Source organism: Molossus molossus, unplaced genomic scaffold (assembly GCF_014108415.1).
Source record: "Molossus molossus isolate mMolMol1 unplaced genomic scaffold, mMolMol1.p scaffold_m16_p_5, whole genome shotgun sequence".
Taxonomy (NCBI): domain Eukaryota; kingdom Metazoa; phylum Chordata; class Mammalia; order Chiroptera; family Molossidae; genus Molossus; species Molossus molossus.
Window position 1 is genome coordinate 5,648,188 of NW_023425388.1, and position 18,835 is coordinate 5,667,022.

General features: G+C 59.2%; 1 protein-coding gene across 10 annotated transcripts in view; it reads right to left on the reverse strand.

Annotated features, from left to right (window-relative positions):
• The window catches only part of AGPAT3 (1-acylglycerol-3-phosphate O-acyltransferase 3), a 99,515-nt gene that overhangs the window by 29,805 nt on the left and 50,875 nt on the right, over window positions 1-18,835 (reverse strand). For 2 of the 10 annotated variants that reach the window (XM_036242337.1, XM_036242339.1), the window contains exon 3: window positions 2,246-2,322. The exons of 6 other annotated variants lie outside the window; for them this stretch is intronic. The gene's annotated coding sequence lies outside the window, so the exon portion shown is untranslated. Of the gene's footprint in view, window positions 1-2,245; window positions 2,323-11,431; window positions 11,703-18,835 lie in introns of those variants that run through there. 2 more of the 10 variants (XM_036242341.1, XM_036242340.1) reach the window with 2 other exon arrangements.

Here is an 18,835-nt window from a genome sequence, read left to right on the forward strand (position 1 = left end):
TTCCGAGGTGGCTTCGTTGTCCCTCTTCCGTAGGCAGAAAGGGGGCAAACTGGAAGTCAGGACTAGAGAGTTCATCTAAAGCAAGTGAAATGCAAGCTCAGTTTGAGCACTTGGTGACCAGGAGGATGAGGACACATGGCCCCGTCATGTGTCCAGGCAGCCAAGAGACTGTGGCCCTGTGGGTATACCTTCACGTAAACACACAATAAAAAAAGACAAAACAGCCCTGGCCGGTTTGGCTCAGGGGTTAGAGCGTCGGCCTGCGGTCCTGAGAGACCCGGGTTCGGTTCCCGCTAAGGGCGCGTACCTCGGTTGCAGTTTGTCCCCGGCCCTGGTTGGTCGTGCGGGTGGCAGCCACTCGATGTGTCCCTTTCACGTCGATGTTTCTCTCTCTCTCTCTGTTCCTCTCTCTCCCTCCCACTCTACCTGAACAAAAAATGGAAAAATGTCCTCGGGTGAGGATAAAAAAAAAAAAAAAAAAAAGACAAAACATCTAATCCCAATCTTTAGAAGAACTAAACAAAGTCAATACAAAGAAGCCTTAGAATGTCCTGAAAGGTACAGAGGCAGAACCAAGCAAATGGAAACACTGCAACAGGCCCAACGCCCGCCCTGCACGAGCTGGGCCCTTGGGGAGTAGGTGGCTCCGGTCCCTGGGCCCTGGGCTGGCTTCAGGGCTCACGAATGGAATGCGGTCCTACACCCCAGAGCCTGGCCTTCAGAGGCCTTGCAGCTTCCCCAGCACCCCTGAGCCAGATGGGCCCACATGGAGAGAAACGGCCCCACGGCCCCAGGCGGGCTGCCAGTTGATACAGGCGCGGGAAGGACTGCAAGTGAGACCGCCCAAGACCACCTGCTGAGCCCAGGCTAGCGAGCCAATGAAACAACAGTTGCTTTAAATTGCTACACATGGAGGTGGTTTGTTAGACAGTGACACATAAGTGATACACAAACCATACTTTCTAAGTTAGTTTATAAATGTAATTGAACTCTAATGGAAAGACCAATCGTTCCCCACCCTTTACCCCAGAACTAGACATACAGATCCTACAGTTCATATGGAAAAACAAACAGAAAAGAAAAGCTAAGAAAATCATGAAAAAGAACCAAGGAATAGCCCTACAAGAGATCACAACATACCACGAAGCATCAATAATCAAGAGTGTGGTCCTGGCCTATAAGCAGACATGCGGACCAGTGAGCTGAGAGGCCACGTGGAGTCCTGGGCGCCCGCAGCAGGTGTGGGCCTGGAGCAGGGCTGGAGGCTCAGGATCCCCGCAGCAGGTGTGGACCTGCAGCAGGGCTGGAGGCTCAGGATCCCCGCAGCAGGTGTGGACCTGCAGCAGGGCCAGAGGCTCAGGATCCCCGCAGCAGGTGTGGACCTGCAGCAGGGCCAGAGGCTCAGGATCCCCGCAGCAGGTGTGGACCTGCAGCAGGGCCAGAGGCTCAGGATCCCCGCAGCAGGTGTGGGCCTGGAGCCGGACTGGAGGCTCAGGATCCCCGCAGCAGGTGTGGGCCTGGAGCAGGGCCAGAGGCTCAGGATCCCCACAGCAGGGCCAGAGGCTCAGGATCCCCAAAGGCTGCACATTGCTACAGGCTAAGGAACAACTCACACCCCTCACCTACCTAATCATGTTTACTGTCTTTCAACTTGGGCAAATTTGTTTTCTATTGTATTCAGACACTCTTACAATAAATAGGATACAAAATTAACTTAAGACCATTACCGGGCTACAGGAACCTGTTAGCAGTATACATTTTCTCCGCCAGTGAGTAATGCAGGTACAATTAAACGACACATCAAAGCCACCCCTCCAGGCCTCCGTCACAGAACCCCACTTCTGTAGCAAGCAGCCACTGCGGGTCCCCCCTACCCCTACGGAGAGTCCTGCCGGTGTAGGAGCGCACATTCCTGCACCCCAGGAGGGGAGCCCCAGCCCCTGATCCTGGCCACAATGAGAATGCCACCCTCTCGTTGAGGGACTGACGGGGAGAGACAGGTGGCCCAGTTCCAGGCAGTGGGGCAGCAGGGAGGAGTCTGTGGGGGCTTCCCTAAGAGCAGAGGCCATGCCGGCAGCTGCCCGTCTCGAGGCAGGCAGGAAGGAGTCGAGGTCTTTAAACCACCTGTTCGGTTCTGTCCAGCCCAAACCCCCGCAGTACACCCTCATTGCTGGTAACTGTTACCCCTGCAGCTCTGCCATACAACAAGTTTGCCAAATGAACAACTCGTATTAACTGTACGTACATTTGTGACAAACGGCAGCATGACTCCTTAATCTCGTACCACTCATGTGTCATTAGGAGCCACCGCGTGAAAGCTTCCTGAAAGAACAATGTGACAGGAGAGACATATAGCACTTCCCCAACCAGCTCATCTGAGAACCTCAGATCCTATCAAATGCACAGCAGGCCAGTCTGCTGGGCAAGGGCTGGACAAGGCTAGAAGGAGGTGACCTTGGCCCCAGGGAGCGGGAGGCATGTGGGTCACCATTCCAGGTAAATAGAGGCAGACACACAGCTCTGGGTGCCTGGGAGCCATGCACAGCCAGCATCATCCTGTCCACGGGCTGCTGACCATGAATCAAAGTGTCCCTGGGGCCCCAGGCCACCTCCAGAAGGAGGCGAGGCACTCCCAAGCTGCTGCTGAGGGGAAATTAGAGCCACAGGCCCATGACAGGACTGGAAAGTGCTGTCACTACCCTAGGAGTTTGCTCCTGGCTCTGTTTCCACTGTGAAAACTGCAGAACCCACCCTGGCCGGTGTGGCTTAGTTGGCTGGGCAATGTCCTATGCACGGAAACGTGGCCAGTTTGATTCCCCGTCGGGGCACATGCCTGGCGTTGCGGGCTCCATCCCCCATAGGGGGCATGCAGGAGGCAGCCGAGATGAATGTCTCGCTCTCACATCAATATTTCGCTCTCTCTCCCTCTCCTTTCCTCTAATCAATAAACATATCTTTGAAAAAACAACTGTGGAACTATGGCAGGGCGGTGCAAGGCCTACTCCGTCTGTGGACAGTGGGGGTGTGAGGCAGAACCCTGGGGACAGAAGCCACAGTGTCACCAGACGAGAAGGCAGCTGGCTCAGCACCTCCCGGGACCCCTCACACCCTGCCTACCCCAACTCTCTGAGTTCCAGACTCTTTTGTCTTTTCGAGGCTGTGCTGATGGTTTTACTGGCTTGAGCGGTGGTGATGTTTGCGGTGGGGGGTCGGGGGTGGGGGTGGGAAAGATGTGAAGAGTTCTGGGACCTGATGACTGCACAATAGATCTGTGACAAGTCTCCGGGCCCCAGGACCCTGCAGGCCCTGCTCACCCCAAGGGGCTGATGGAGCCACAGCACAGGCATGCTCGCCAACAGGGAAGACTGTAGGAACTGAGTTCCAGAATGTACACCTCTGCACTCGCACACCCATGCACACACACACACACGTGCACACACACACGAAACCATCACAGCTAAGTTGACTTAGACCTAATTTTGTGACAGTGAAATGCCCACTATAATAACAACATTTTACTCTCTGAGAGACAGCTAGGGGTTTGCTCTATGATTATCAATCAACCGGAGGCTGGTGTACTTTTTGCATGGACAATATATTTCACACCTTAACAAGTTACATGGGAGCCTGGTTTCCTCTTAGGCATGCACAGAACCTGTTACTCCAATCCTTACAACAAGAATAAAGCCAAAGTGCAAGTTCATGACTTCCCTTGGTCCCACCAAAGACCTGAGGTCACAGGACAACCAGCTCACAAAAAATTGGGGCAAGATGGCCACCTGCAGAGCAGGACCGAGCCCTCAGGTTACTGGGGCAGACTCGGGGTGCTGCCAAGAGGGTTTCAGCGGGCACAGCTGAGACCAGGTGAGGCTGCACCGCCGGGAGCGTGTGTGAAGTCGCAGAGTTGCGGGTGGGGGGTCTCACCCTCCTGCGGGCTTTTCCTCCGTGACCCCACCCCACCCACCCAGGGAGAGTCCTGGAAAAGCTTCTCCTGCACAAACGCTGAAACATGTAGGTATCGAGGGTGTTTTTATAATGAGAACACAAGCCTTAAAGGGCAAGCAAAGCTGACAAAGATTAAAAATGTTTCACATTCATCATTAAAGAGGCATTATGGTTCACATGCTTAATAAATAGATTTTTGAAAAGTTGGATTGAAGATGGAACAAACGAACTGGGTTTCAAACACCCACTTGTGGCATCTGCTCACAGCTGTAAGAGCCCCACATGGCACTTCACGCTCCTGCCGTGCCCCTGACCCAGGTGAGGTTCAGGAACGATCCATCTCGTCCCCAGCCATGGAAGGAGGGCCACCTGTCACTCAGCACTGTCTCTTAGATGAGCTTTCTGTCTAAATCCAAACTCAGAACATCTCAGATACACAAATGCTTTAAAGTGAAGGATAGTATCCAAAAACACTCATCAGATCCAGGAAACGGAATATTAAATCGGAAGTGAAATAAAGACGGTCATCAGCGAACGCAGTCCCCGGCTTATTTGGGGTGCTGGCAGTTCACAAACATGTGTGGTGCCCTCTGCCCCACAACCGGCAACTGGAGTGACCCGGGGCAAGCCCGTGCCCTGTCCCTCACTTCCTCCTGCTGACACCCCTCAGACTAGAAGATGGAAAAGGTCTGGGGGTGAGGTCCTGGCCACGGACAGTTCAAGGTCACAGCACCACACCACACCCCGACCCCGACCCCAGGGCTGGTCCTGCCCTGTGCTGTGCTGCTCTGTCCCCATTCTGTCATCAGGGTTGTGATTTCAAGGACACAGGACACAACCTGTGACGGGGAGCAGTCTGGACCTCGAGGGAATGGTGGCCTGGGTGGGGGAGGCAGGTTACGAGGTCAGAGTGATCTCTGCTCCCCTTCTTGTGGCTCTCGTGATGACAGCTCCCTGTCTGAGGCCAGCTTCTCCAGGGAACCAGGGAAGTAGGCGGCTGTGCGCTGGGCAGCCCCGCCCCTGCTGCTCCCCCCCCTGCCCCCGCTGCCCCTGGGCGGTGCCCTCAGGCTCTTTGAAGGTAAGCCAGGATTTTTAAACAGGCGTGAATCCGTGAATCCGTCCCTTTCTCCGGCTCTCTCTCTTCTGCTGCATTCCCCAAGGCCCCAGCATTTACACCCAACCCCTTCCGCGCTCCAGTTTATCCTTAACAAGGCTGCTCAGGTCGCGGAGCAGGTGCTCATGCCCCAGCTGTCTCCCGTGGCGACCCCGAGATGTTGGAAGAGAGGGATCAGAGAGGTGCCCTCTGAAAGAATGTCTGTTACCCTTTCAGGAACCTGCTTAGGGAAGACAGCTGCCTTCCCACAGGCAGCTAAGCCCAAGACTTCCTCACCTAAAAGTCAGAAAACCCAAGCAACCAGGCTGGCCGCTGTGCTGCCCCTCCCCCACCCCAGTGACCCTGCAGGGCGGGCAGCCTGCACCACAGCCCCCTACCTCCTTCCTTCACAGGACTCAGCCAGCAGGACACAGGGACAACCCAGCCCCCTCAGCATGAACTGCCAGAGCATGAAGACACCGGGACTGGAGAGCTGAGAGGGGCCTCCCAAGGCCGCATTTCTGAGCAGGGCTCTGGGGCATCTGGTCATAGGAGTGAACTGGGCACAGCATCCTGCCAAGTGGGTGAAATGTCAGGGCCTGGAACCGCTGTGCTGCAAGCTTACTTTCGGATTTGGCGCTGAGGTCGACAGAAGAATGGGGTGAGAGTGGAAGGCGGGCAGGTCTGGGGGAGACAGGACACATCAAGGTTCAACCTCTGCGGGGCCCCTCTGTAAGCAGCTCGGCCAGCCCCTCCCGGGGGCCCTGGTCCCGGCCTGCTGACGCTGCCCATTCCCAAGGTGCCTCATCACCAGGGACGTCAGTCTCGGCGAGAAAGCGGTTACACAACATGATCACAGCACAGAACCCCTCGCTCTTGGTGCCTCTCACACTTGGCCTCACACACAACCCGTTTTCTGAGCTTGCCTTGACTAGACGGGGTGAAGGAGCTGCTGCTGCACCACCGGCAGCTTCTAACCAGCAGGACCACAGCTCTGCCCGTGTTTTACTCTCCAAACGGCTCCCCTGCGAGTCACCCTCAACCTGTGCCAGGTAGGGGCCCCAGAGGAGGATGACAAGGCCAGGCTGTGGGGGGCTGGGCTGGCCCAGAGGACTTGAGACTCCGGGAGCGGGGAGGACTGCCCGCTGCAGGCTGGCCCCAGGGCGGGGGACGAGGGTCCCTAAGCGTCAGCGGGGCATCCACCCCCGGGCCTGGATTTGTCCCCTCGTTCTGAGCCATGGAGAGCAGCTCAGCAGGATGAACCCTGTCTCTCCCCTCCCTGGGAAGTGGGCACAGGGCACTCTTGGTCTAGAACCCAATATTAGAGAGTGTTGCACTAGAACCGACAGACACCCCAGGGATGGGGGGGTGTCTCCAGGAAGAACTGCAGAGTGTGACCCAGCCCTTCAGAGACCATTTTCACAGCCTCCCTGTCCCTGTCACCCGGGATGGTGCCTGGCACTTTGGTGAATGAGCTGTGAACAGACTCGGTTCACCAACAGCCATTCAATACCAGCAAATCCACAGCATGAGACCCTCGTGGCCCAGGGACCGCAGCGCCGGCTTTGCGAGGGTGTGCGGCACCTGGCACCCTCACCGCGGTGTCCCTGTTTCTGTGAAGGACCTGGCTGAGGTCACCCTGGAGACATATGTCCATGTGCCTTCGTAACAGCGGTGGAGCTGTCCAACCTAGAATCTGCTCACCGAGCGCCAAGCAAGCAGTCTGAGCCTCCACATCTCTGCCCCCTAAAACCAACCCACCCGCAGGGCCGTCCAGGTAAAACTGGATTATCAGAGACTGCATGAGCCCATGGGCTCTGGAAGGGCCCAGGCCACCCTGGGAGCTCAACCGAATGGCACCGGGTGTGTGCCTTCGGCACGGAAGGTACCTCGAGTCCTCAGGTCCCGTAAGTGACGGATTTCCCTAAGACCTCAAGCTACAAAAAAGGGTGAAATCACTTTTGCCATCAACTGAGGAACTGGGCACAATGTCCTCAGCCAACCTCTGAGGGCACGTCCTTCAGCCCCAGGGTTCAAGGCCAAGGAATCAAGCCCACGGACACCAGGAGACGAGTGGGAGCCCAGTGCCCCAGGACAGGCGCTCAGTTATGGATGACACCAAAACGGGGACACCAGGGGCAAGCCTGGCGAACCCGGCGAACCCGCCTCAAGGTGCATGGCCCCCCGCCCCGAGCTGGACCGAGGCTCGGGGACGTGCACATGGCGCACACTGCCCGCTGGCTGGCTGAGGCACACGCCGTCGCGTGCACACACGTCCGGGAAGGACAGAACCAGAACGTCGTGGGGGACAGCTCGGTAACGAAATGACATGGACTTTTTTCATTTATACGTTTCTGATTTTCACTTAAGTTTCTTTTGGCAGAGAATAACTATTACTTATATCGTTATAAAAATGTTATTAAAAATAAAACAGCATGCTTGAAGTTAAAAATAGCTCTGCAGAGTCATTTATAGCAGCAGATAAAGACGAGGCTATCCCAGCACCGACACTTTTAAGTTAACCGTTCCGAGCCCAGATCAGCAGGACTGCCCACCGGCCGGCGGGCAAGAGCGACCCTCGTCCTATGCCGGTGACTCTGGCGTGGTTCGTCGCGTTGGGCAGCAACCGATGCCAACCGCTGCTGCTCTACAGGTTTACCTTCGAATACGACGGCGCTCTGTCCGGCAAGCATGCTGCCGCAGCCCAGCAACATGACAAGCTCCTAGAAGTGACACTCCTCTTGGGAAAGCCCCCAAGGCCCGCCTGCAGGGTGTGGGGGAGGGAGGAGGCAGGAGAGGGGACATTACTTATTTTAATAGGTTCTTATTGATTTTTTTAGAGAGAGAAGGAAGAGAGAGAGAGAGAAACATTGATACGATGAAGAAACATCGATCTGCCGCCTCCTGCACGCCCCCTACTGGGGATGGAGCCCGAAACCCGGGCATGTTCCCTGACCTGGAATCGAACCCAGACCTCTCAGTTCATGGGAGGATGCTCAATCCACTGAGCCACACCAGCCGGCCAGGAGAGGGGACATTTAAAGGCAACGGAACAGCACCAAGAGGTGGATTACCTGTTGCACTAAATTTAGGGATTTCTTAGATTAAATGAAACTGAAAATTTAGAACTTGCGCCTGGTCCTCCCTCTCGCACTGGACGCTGCCGTTGGAAAGTTATGACCCAGAAGGACCTCCTGCGGCCACCTTGCCTGAAGCGTCTACCCTCTGTCCAGCCCCCGTGCAAAACACCCCGAAATGACTGCTCCCTCCAAGCTGGGCTTTCCTCCTCCTGCCCCTCTGCCTCACTGCCCGGCTGACTTCCGAACTCGACATCCGCAGCAGCCACGGGCCGCGTGACGGGGCCAAGACGACGACAGCGCCTTCCGCCCGGCGTGCCCTCTGCACCTCGCCGCCCTCGCAGCGGGACGGCCACGGTGGGTGTGACCCAGCAGCATGTGGGTAGGCAGGTTGCTCCACCATTGAAGAGCCGAGCTTTGACAGCACAGCCCGGCGTGCGTTTCACAACCAGGCTTGTCCCAGGGCCACATCGCAAGGCTGGCGGCGCACTGAGTGAAAGCAAGGTGTCCTGCAAGAGAAGCTGGGTGCGTGGCTGGGGCTCTGAACCAGCACTTTCTTACCTGTCACACACGGCCCTGGAACCTCCCACCGCTGGGAAGCAAGGCTCACTGAGGATGTGGCTCTGTCCTGGCCACTGTGCCCAGGTGGCAGAGGCAGGGACCTCCTGGGGAGGGGCTGAGCCCCCACACGCCTCACTGGCGGGTCAGAGGCTCCGTGTGGCACCTCCCCTGACCTCACAGCTTGGTCAGACTTCCCCTCAGAGTCTCTCCACCCAGCCCTTGGCTGTGACGGGCCCACGCAAGGCACGAGGAGGAGCGTGACGGCAAGTCCTTGCCGCAGCAACGCAGACGGGACACGGCCCCTGGGTGCCGCGCTGCCACCAGGTGGCAGAGGCACAGATGACCTCATCCCAGAACTCCCCGGGGAAGCTGCCCTTGAGGACTCTGCACTGTCCCCACTAGTGGGAGCAAACACCCCGGGGAGTCCGTGAGCCTTTCTGTGAAGCGCTCACAAGTTCACAAAGTTGTGGCAGCACCATCAACAAATGTGACTCCTCCTGGTACCTGGTACCTGGTACGGGTCAGCGCTGGTCACCACCAGTCACCACAGGGGCGGGGAGCCCCCCCCCGCAGTAGGCCACACCCACTCTGACACGTGCCCACCAGACACCAGTCACAGCCAGTTCCGCAACCCCAGAGAACCGGGACCTAGACGTTCTCCCTGTTCTGAGCACTGGGAGGGAACGAGGTCAGGGACCCAGAAGGGAGTAGCAGGGGCTGACTCCTCCAGTCAGATCACAGCTAGCTTCTAGAATGTTCTTCACACAGGGTCTCTTCCCACTGTGGACCGAGGATTATTTAGTGGCCTGGACAACAGCCAGGAAATGTCCAGGACAGACTAGAAAACGGGCATGCACCTCCCTGCCCGGTGGGTGGTCTGCTGGGCGGCGATGCAAACCTGCCCCTTTCTGGGTCCTGCTGACTGTGACCAGTGCCACCACACCCTTCAGGACCTGCAAGCTGTTCTGCCTCCCCCGCCTCGACTGGCCACTGATAACGGGGTGTCCTGGAATGAGCCCTCGATGCTGACACGCCCATCTCCTGGCCCTGGTGCCCAAGGATGGCCCCTCTCAGGAGCTGCCTGTGGGCCCTGGTGCTCCACACCTATGCCGATGACCCTTACCTCTCAAAGGTGTCCTGAGTGTCATGAGAAAGGGCCACTGTGAGGGCCTGAGGACCTTCTTACCAACACTGCCCCTCCCGACACTCACAGAGGCTGAGGCCCCTTTAATAAGGGACAAGTCTGCCCTGGCCGGTTTGGCTCAGCGGTTAGAGCGTCGGCCCGAGGACCAGAGAGTCCCGGGTTCAGTTCCCACTAACGGCATGTACCTCGGTTGCAGTTTGTCCCCGGCCCCGGTTGGGGTCGTGCAAGAGGGCAGCCACTCGATGTGTCCCTCTCACGCTGATGTTTCTCTCTCTCTTCCTCTCTCTCTCCTTCCCAATGCATCTAAAGATAAATGCAAAAATGTCCTCGGGTAAGAAACAAATAAAATAAATAAATAAGGGCCAAGTCTTTCTCCCCTCACTTGGACTAATTCCTCCCTAAATTCCATACTTACCTGCTTATCTCTTGGGTTTTGTGTAATTCGCTTTGTGTATTGTATTCTTTAAACCTAAGAGCTAAGAGCAAATACCTCTGGGCATAAATGCACCCTAAGAAGTGGTGACCAGAGTTCAGAGAAGGGGCTCTGAGCAGGGAAGGGCCGCCACAGCCAGGAGGGCACAGGGGTCTGGGGGGCACGGGGCCTAGAGCCAGCGGGCGAGCCCTGCCCGTCGGACGGCCTTGCCACCTGCAGCACCCCTCGCGAGACCGGGAGCGAAAGCAGCATGACTCGGGCGTGCAGGCGAGAAAGCCTCCAGGGGAGAGGGCACGACTCCCAGGGACCAGGTGTGCAGGAGGAAACAAAGACGAGCCAGGCGGAGGCTCCGGAGAGCCGCTGTGTCTTCGCAGGACTCCACCGATCTCCAGCTCCATCCGATCAAGTGAGCCCAGACCCGGGGCTGGGGCTCCCCACAGCCACCCTGACAACAGCCACCATCAGGTGGGGGCCAGCCCTGTGCTGCCCTCAGCATCTGCCATGTACAAAGGTTGTCTCATGCAAAGGATCGACACCCCATTTTACAGACGAAAACTGGGGGCCCAGAGTGCACAGGTCCCGTTTACCAGCACAGCTTTGTGAGGGGCAGCTGGAACTGAGCCTCCAGGCCCCAGGCCAGAGTGGCCCACGACACCTCGCCAATTCCCCCCACTCGTTCACAGCAAGCACTGGTGTGCTCTCTGGTCACAACTGCTGCAAAGGGTCACCGGTGACCCCCCATAAACCACCTTACCACCTGTGGGTACAACAGGGTAACTTCCCTCTGATGGAAGCTGACAGTTTCTGTCTAATTGACAAACCATGTCCCCCAGGCGCGGCTGAGAGGCTAGAGCCAGGGGGAGTGCTCAGTGTGGGGTTCCCTCCGACACTCACCCAGCACCCACTGGTGCGCCGCATGCACGGGGGCCTAAAGCTTCCGAACCTTGTCCAGGGATGTCCCTAACAAAAAGCACTCACCACAGAGCAGGCTACTCCCCCAAGGGGCCTTGTGAGGTGGGGACCACACAGAGCGCAGGGAAGAACCTGGCTTCCCAAAGCCCCCGCCCGTCCCAAGGGTAGAGGGATCTGTGGACCTTCGGGGACAGAGGCGGATGAACCACAGCACCGGGAGCCCCTCCCCCAGGGCAGCCCAGACCCCAGGTGCCAGCCACGCTCACCAGTACAAGTAATAGGCCAAAGCCACGGCCACCAGGGCGGCACAGACCCCGGAGAACAGGCAGGTCGAGTGGCTGGCCAGCATCTTCTCAGCCTGGTCCTGTGCGCTTCTGTGAGCTGCTGAGCAGGACCTGGAGGTGTGGCTGCGTCGCCCTTGGCCGGGGGATAAGGAGGGATTATGGCCAGGCCCACGCCACCCACACTGGACGGGCCTTGGCTGCTAAGATGTCTGCTCAGCAGAAAGGGAGGGACTCGCACTTCTGGGGTGCTGCCTCCCAACCCAGCAGCACCCTGCAAGTGTCAAAGAAAACAGGACCCTGACGCAGCACAGAGGGCGCAGCCTCCCTCGGCCCCCTGGGGCTGCTGGGCACCCACTAATCCAATAAGCGGCTTTCGGCTGGACCCACTGTAAACAGGTGGCACCACGGGCCTCGAGATGCAGGGCAGTAGGCCCCGCCCCCCGCCCCTGACCCTGGACCTTGGACCCAGAAGCTGACAGAAACCCCGAGAGCACAACAACCCTACAGCACATGTGGGGTGAGCTAGTGAAGTGCACTCCAGGCTCGGCCTTAGGCTGGACACACCCTGAAAGGCCTCCAAGTGATGGACAGACCCTCTCTTTGGGGCGATGCCTCCGGCCATCGGTTCTCCTGCCCGGAGCAGGGCCGCTGAGCCCCCCACAGAGGCCCCATGCAGTACCCCTCCCAACTCCAGACCCTGGGGGATGGCAGCTCTGGGCACTGCCCTGTGGGGAACTCTGGGAAGAGTCACACCTCCCATTCCCTGGAAAGCTGCTAAACGGACGGGACGAGGGACAGCAGGCTCTGTTGTCTCCCGTGTCCCCCCGCCTGAGACCGAATCAGCACGAAGGAGCCGAGATGAGATGTGATGCAGGGTAGAGGTGTCACCCTCAAAACCTGTTCCCTGTGCAGGAGGCCCCCAGCAGACACACAGATCAGGAAGAGAGCACCTCGAGGCTTCTCCGGCAGCGCCTCTCCCTCAGGGGGACAGGAAAGTCACTGCTGTGTGCACCGGCCCTGGCACCAGGCACAGAAGACCCACTTCCGACAGGTGATGGCCCCGCCGCTCCGCCCTGCCCGGCGGAGGCCCACTGCAGGGCCTGTGCTCCTGCGTCCTGCCCGGTGGGAGGGCCCAGTGCTGGGAAAACGGCCCCTGCCCTGGGCTCCAGGGGGTCTGCAGTGTGACCTGGGCTGCTGGCCTGGGGCCTCCAGACTGTCCCTGGAGAGGCATCGTCTGTGATGCGCACTCTGGCCATCAGAGGGAAGGCTCCTCCACTTAGTCCACTGGGCAGGCTGTGCCCTGAGCAGCATCCTGCTGGCTAAGGCTTTCCAGCTCCTTAATCCCCAAAGCAGCTGGCGGAACTGCTGCCCGGGGAGGACAGCTCCTCGATCACGGCTGGGCTCCCCTGGGACTCGAGGACGGTCCCCATCATCGGAGAGCCTGAGAGACGGGCTGCTCTCCGTGCTGAGCGTCCGGACCTCACCTTTCTGATAAACAATGAAGAGAGACCCTCCTCTCAAACAGCTGCTTGGAGATCTCTGTCGCACAGCCCCAAGGGGACGGATGCACACCCCTGGGGGCCCCTCGGTGCTGGTCTTCACGGACATGAAGCCCACCGCTAAGCACAGGGGTCTCTCTCTCAGGTCTCCACAAAGGGGGCAGGTGCCCTTGACTTGAGAGGCAGCACCCGGGCCCAACCTTTGCCCTGAGGTTGGTTTTCATCTCCAAAGGTCTTTATGAGGCCCCCCTGGGACGCAGGCTGACCCTGCCCTCCTCCGGTACCCCCGGTACGGCGCGGTGCCAGCCCTCTCCTCCACGACGCAGCCCGACAGACTTCCCTAGAGCAGGAATCGCGCCCTGGCCCACCCCCGGCGCCACTGCCAGACGCAGCAGCCACCTTCCCAACTGCAGGCTTCTGAAATACTCGCCACATCCTGTCCTCGTCCCCAGTCTCCTGCCAAGTTCGCAGGGCGGGGCCAGGCTGGCTGCTCGGCGGCGGGCAAACGAGTGGACAACCTGAGGGGCGCCTGCGCACCCCAGACCAACACAGACCCCTCTGTGTCCTCGGCCTCCACACGGCCCTGCCGGGGGCCCCGCCCTGGGGCACCTGCTACCAGGCCGCTTTCCCTTCCTGCCTCTTCTCCGCTGGACTCTGGGCCACGGGCGGCAGTGACCAGGGCCTGTGCATCCAGCTCCCCACTGTTCGGGGGACGGAGGCCAGAGGGACAATCAGGCTGCACCTGAGTCGCTCCATGTCCCGTCGTTCCCAGTTTTCCACACTGAGTGCACAGTGGGCCCAAGGAAGGGGGTCCTCTGGCGAAGGCGGCCGTGGCTCTCCCTCTCCCTTTGGACTACGGATCTCAGTGGGTCACAGAGGGAGTCCCTTCCCTCCCAGCGACATTGCAGGAAGCTGCTGCGACCGCCCTGGAGAGAGGGTGCACCGCACCGCCCTGGGCACAGACTGGACCCCAGTGCGAGCACCCACCCACGCTTCCGCGCTGAGCCTCCGTGTGCTCTGCCCACACTGGCGGGCGGCGATGACGTTAGGGAACTGGTACAGGGAAAGCACACCTGGAAAACGCCTGGCGTGGTCAATGCCAGAACCGGTCAGCTCTGACGAGGGCATCGCTACGGTTCCTGAACGGGGCCGTGGAGGGGACCGACCGGCAGAGGTGGAAGGAAGTACCCAAGATTTCTCTTGGGGCTGGAACAGAACCGAAATGAGGCCTCCGCCTGTCTGGTGCGCGAACAGCGGGGAACGCGGACAGTTCTCACTCTTCCCTGTGCTCTCTGCGGCGTCCGTGGGGAACAGCAAACCCGGGATGGCTCGCATCTCGGTTCCATTCACTTAGAAATAAAGGTTGGCCCGGGAATTTTGCCCAAATCCTCCTCCAACACTGTTTCTGCTGACGGGGTCTCCCGGGGGGACCCTGAGCGCCCGTGGGCACCGCCCGTGCTCAGGACCCACCGCCCCAGGGTCGGCGTCCTGGGAGCCCACGCGTGGACAGCACTCCCACCTCTGGCCCACCATTCGGCTTCAATCTCAGTCTCTGATTTTCATTCGGTCAAAGCTCATTTGAACATGTTGCACGAGAAAATGTCACAGGGGCACGATACCCCTGGATCCCTCTCCGGGACCTAACATCGCTGGCTGACACTCGCTGAGAGCGCAGGGGTGTGCTGCCGGCAGCTCCGGGGTCTCAGAGCAGCGACACTGAAGGTGTGCCCTAACACTGAAACCTGTCCACTCGGGAAGTTTCCCATGCAATTCCCAGTCTCTCTTACACAACTCAGAACGCAAGGTACAGTTAACCCTTCCTGCTTAGCTAGTGTAACTACTGCGACCTCCAGACATGAGGGCAAACGAACAGCACGCATGCAGTTGCATTATGACGTAGTGTAGACTAGAGCTCTGTTACCCCGCGGACGCCCCCTTGCCCGGCGGAGGCCCCCACCTGTCAGCCGCTGGGGCCCGGAGGCGGCCAGGTGCTGCTTCTACCGTATCTGCCTGGTGCCACAAGCCCTGCCCGACACAGGCGGGAACGTGCTCGAGACCACCAGAGGGCAAGCAGGAGGAGGTGCCTGAGCTGCAGGCCACCCACGGGGCCTGCGGGCGCTGTGCACTGGGCTGTGTGTCTCCAGCTTCCGGAACAAACATACAACGCCATCTACGCGTCTCCAGTGGGGGCAGGTATGGACACAGGACAGCCAGGTCCACACCTGCTGCAGGACCCGACCGCCCAGGTCCTGTGCCCCTCCTGTCCCTTCTGTGCGACCTCGCTTCCCCGACCCATCCTCTCTGCTCACCTTCGGTCCAGGTGTGAGCTCTCACCGTTCCCCTGCCTCACCATGGCCCCCCACGGAAACTGTGACCCCCTTTCTGCCAGCCTCACCGGCAGTCCTGGCCCTCTGGCTTGGACCCCCCTGGCAATGTCCCAGAACCAGGGGCTGATGGTCTCTGAGGAGGGCTTGCTAATGCAGGGGCCCGAAAGGCAGAGTCACACGAGCCACGCCAAGACACCCTGGTGACAGACTGGTGAGCCCACACCCAGACAAGCCAGTGAGAAGTCAGGGAGACCATGCCAGACCCAGGTGAGAGGTCACGCAGGCCAGGCCAAGGTCGTGCTGAGTGACAGGTACTAAACACGAACTAGTCATTTAATGATCACGACAGCCTTGTTCTCTTGGTACTACTACCAACTCCAAAGAAGTCTGCACAGGACCCCAAATAACTGGCTGAGCCAGGAGAGGAACCAGGCGTGGCCGATGCCGGCCTCGGAGTGTTTCACCGCCTCCGGTGCAGCCGGCTCAACCCCCACGCCCCCGGATTGACCTGTGGCTTGTTCCATCTGCAATAGTCCCCAGGGGCCAGGGCATTTGTCCCACTTCCCACACCTCAGACTCTTGTTAACTCACAGTTACTCACATTCTCTCCCACAGCCTCCCCACAGGCCCCGTGTCAATCCTGACATCGGCGCCTCAGCACAAGGGGTCCCGGGAAACCCCAGAATGGCAGCGACCGGGGCCACGTTCCCAGAAGGACAGCAGCTGGGAAGTGGTCTGCCTCGCGCCTGGCTCTCCGCACAGCCCTGCTGCATTTATGAGGCTAATGAGATGCTGCCCGCCCACTGGGAACACTCCATCGCACAGCCTGTTTATCCAGACCGAGCTCGGCATCAGAAGCGGAGAAACCCTCGGGGTGCCAGCAACATGTTGCGGGACCATCGATAAGAAGAAAAGTTGCCCAAATGCTCTCACTTACTGGCTCCCCCAGCCCCCCGGCCCCTGCGATCTCACTGGGCTCCCTGCGGCTGACATGGGCCCGCCTCACACCTCATTCTTATGCCCCGAGCGTCCTTCCCACTGACCGCTTGGACTGGAGCTCCGGGTGCCTCCCAGCGGCCTTCAGAAAGGTGATCAGTCCCCTGAGCTTTCTCCTCTGGTCTCAGGAAGAAGCAGGACAGAGTCCGTAGCCCGAGCGTGTCCTAGAGGAGCGTTCTCCAGTCCTGCTCACGTCCAAGGGCTTCTGGGGGCACAACCGAAGGCTGTGCCCCGTGTGGCTGGGCCCTTCCTGACTCAAGGCGGCAGCACCTGCAGGGGGCAACTTCCCGCCCCTGAGGCAGGAGGGCCTGTATTCCACTTCTCACCCAACTCGCCCTCCACAGCTTTCAGGGCACAAACAAATACGTGATGACAACTACCGCTCCCCGTGCGGAGAGGCCCCTTGCTTGGCCTCAGCCTGCACGAGCGAGACGCGCTGGCAGAGCCTCCGGGAGCGAGGCGGGCGCTCGCAGGGACCAGCTGATGCGATGTCCTTCCAATCCACACCGGGACGCACACTGAACGCGGGTTACTATGCAAACCAAACACAAGTAAACAGCCAGAGGTGTGGGCCCAGGAAGGCCAGCAGCCAAGTCTCCAGTGCTTTGAAGTGTCGTCAAGAGCTCTGTGCCGGACGCTATCAGCATGGCTTACAGTTATTCTGCGGCCTTTACACAGGCCGCTGGGATAAACACACACAGGTGTGGCCGGCAGCAGGCGTCTGGGTGGCCCCGCCAGTGGGAGTGGGGGCCTAAGAGATGACAGCTCTGCTCTAAGACTCAGGGGCCAGCCTGCAGAGCTTCCCAAGGACATGTGACCCAGTGCTCTGGTCTCAGCAGGTTCAGGTGACGCGAGTGCACAGGCGTCCTCACGGCTGCACGTCAGGACTGGTGGCAGCCTTCGGAAGGTGGTCACGGTCCAGTGGCAGAGGACAGCGAGGAGGATGGGTACACACAGCACTGACACACCTGCAAGACCTGCCTGCTGGGCCCTGGCCAGGTGGCTCAGTTGGATGGAGCATCATCCTGTACACGAAAAGGTTGCGGGTCCGATCTCCGGTCAGGGCACACACCTGGGTTTCAGGTTCCATCCGATCGGGGCACATACAAGAAGGAACTGATGTATGTTTCTCTCTCCCTCTTCCTCTGTCTCTCAAAGAGCAACAGAAACATGTCCTCAGGTGAGGATTTCAAAGAAAGAACTACCTGGTGGTTCCGAACGAAGCAGAATCACAGTATTGGCAAAACGGAGCACTCGCCGCAGACAGGCCCGGCTGCCGTGAGCCATCAGCGGGCAGCGCGGACCCGGCCGGAGCGGGCACGGCTCCCATCGGCTCCGGCAGCCCTGGCAGCTGGAAACCTGTCCCAGGAAAACTCTTACCCGGAAAGCCGCTTCTAAACAAACTAGTTTCAGATGGGAAATCTGTTTGAACAATGATCACGATTCTTAAAAGTCATATGGATAAGCTTACTTTGTTCCTAACCATCTCAGCTAAAATCACTACTCAAACGGCTATCAGACCTTCAGGCAAAGCGACGGGCACACAGACGCCGCAGCCTGGGGGCTCCGTTCCTGGGCAAGCGTGTGCCTACCCTCCGGCCAGCCGTCACTCTGGTCTTCCGAATCTCAATGAAAGTCATCCCAAATAAGGAAAACAAAGCCAGGAAGCAGCGAGTCCCACGATACTGCAGGCAGGACGGTTTCTCCCACATGCTGCCTGTCCTCAGAACTCAGAAACAGTCCGGCCGGTGTGGCTCGGTGGCTGAGCATCGACCCATGCACCAAGACCTCAGAAACAGCCTCGGCGACAGCCGATCTGTTTGTCCGACCTGACAGTCTGCAGCCAAATGACACAGCCACGCAGCCATCTGGGAAAGGGTATATAAGTCCTGGGTGTGAGCAAGATAATTGTATGAAATAAAAGGTGTTTTCTTAGTGGCAGGATAGCCCCTGCGCCTCCCCTCCCGGGGCAGCCTCTTGCAAGAAGAGGAAGAGGAAGTTGGGCTGGACCCTGACCTCCAACCTCCCCAGGCAGGACCAAGGGCTGGAACCCTGAGTGGGGAAGGAAAGAGGGAAGAGAAGGACCCAGAAGCTGAGGGCCCAGGAGGGGGGGCCCGCGTGGCTTTGCTGCTCGCCATGTGCCCGGCCTTCCCCTCACCTCTCCAGAAGAGGACGTGGCAAAGACAAGGACCTTCGAGGCCCGTGAGGCCGAAGGCCAGGCAGCCGGCCACAGAGAAGCGTCAGCACCTTCCGGAAACCGGCACTTCTTCCGTCAGGACACGGGAGACAGGGCTGCGGCTGGGCGCAGGGTCCCCAGCTCTCTGCACGTGCTGCCTGATTTTGTTTCCATTTGCTCCCATTTGCATCTTCAGACCAGTGTGCTGGGTGCGGCCGGTTCCTCCGTGAGCAGGCATTGCCCTGGGGATGCGCCCGGGGTGCTGAGCCCAGGCCTGGACACCTGTGCCGAGCACCTTCCCCACCTGCACAGGGCTCTGTCCTCCCTCGTCAGCGGGGAGGTCCTTCGGTGCTCTGGCAGTGCCAGCGGGCTCAGCTGCCCGGTGCAC